Source organism: Tupaia chinensis, unplaced genomic scaffold (assembly GCF_000334495.1).
Source record: "Tupaia chinensis unplaced genomic scaffold, TupChi_1.0 Scaffold145396_1, whole genome shotgun sequence".
In the NCBI taxonomy this organism is placed as follows: domain Eukaryota; kingdom Metazoa; phylum Chordata; class Mammalia; order Scandentia; family Tupaiidae; genus Tupaia; species Tupaia belangeri.
In genome coordinates this window covers 2,323,315-2,324,752 of record NW_006205257.1, presented here as the reverse complement: position 1 = coordinate 2,324,752, position 1,438 = coordinate 2,323,315, and positions in this window count along the sequence as shown.

Genomic DNA, 1,438 nt, shown 5'->3' with positions numbered 1-1,438 from the left:
CCCCTAAAACAAAAAAAAACACAAAAAAAAAAAAAAAAAAAAGAAAGAAAAGCAGTCACCCCTCCAGAGGGGATGGCCATGCCGCAATTCCTTCTCCATTCTCTCAGGATTTGGGGCATGTACCCACATGCACCCAGTCTGAGTTTCAACCTGCTGGGTTTGGAATTTGAACCATGGTTGGCTACATGGGAGTCTGGCGCCTTAACCATTGCACCACCTGCTGGTCCCCTCTTCTGATTTTAAAAGAAAATAAAACATTTTTGTGAGACCTAGGCACTCTGCCTATGGGATTAAGCCAGCCCTAGTTAAGTAGGTGGATGATGACCCTTGAATGACTACATTCACATGTCTCAATTAGACATCCATAACTAAAAGATAAAACATACCCAATCCATCCAAGGGGGGGCATTTTCACACACAAAACCCATGTTCATAGCATAGGCTAAAAAAGTATAATTCTATAGCAAAGCACTAAAAAAAGCATACTGGGACACTTGCAAGAATCATAAAGTTTACTGTTTCTTTTCCTTCATTTGGCACATATCCAAGGCACATTAGAAAATTAGAAATCATAAATTACTTTGTAGAAAAATAATCAACCCCTCCCTTCTATACACAAGTATTTCCGAAGACATGCACAAAACCATTTCCCTATTACAAAGTTATTTGAAAATGTACTCAGGACATACCCATGTTTGTAGCTCTAGACCAGTAACATAAAAAAATAACAGTCAAATCTATAGAAATTTATAAAAAGGAATAAATGGCAATACATTCTAACTTAAAGTTAACTTGGACCTGGTTTGTGCTGTTAAGTGTTGAATTTGAATCAAAAGATTAAGAAAAAATGTGCCAAATCTACTCTCTACTCCAGTAACCATCCGTCAGTTGTGAGATTTAAGGGAGGTTCTTAACGGAGAGGGATGCTTCTAGAGATACTGCTGCAGGTGTACATGAGCAGTGAGCAGATAACTATACTTTGTCCGTACAGAAAAATTACACTCAACTTATTCCATATGCCTGGTGTGTAGAACAGGTCTAATATGTTGTCTCACTAAAATGAACATCAAAATGGCAGGTAGGCATCTTTTGGTTCAAGTGTTGCTTTGCAAAAGAACATTTTCTGGGTTCTACTTACTTCATTCAGAAGCGCCATTTCTGCCTGGCCTCCACAGTACCATGAGACCTAAACTGCTTCTCTCTGCCCTCCCAGACGTGGGAATTCCAGTGGCTTGTGGTTGGCTAATGTACACACATCACAGAGGTTTAGCACCTTTTGGTATGAGGAGGTCAGAATCTGGTAGTGAAACCTCTCCCTGTAAGCAAGGAACCCTAATACTTGAAGACACATCCTGGACTTAAGGACCTGGACGCTATTGGAACTTTCGTCCATTCCTTTTCAAGTGTATTCATTCGCTATGAAGAGGAGGGAGATGGT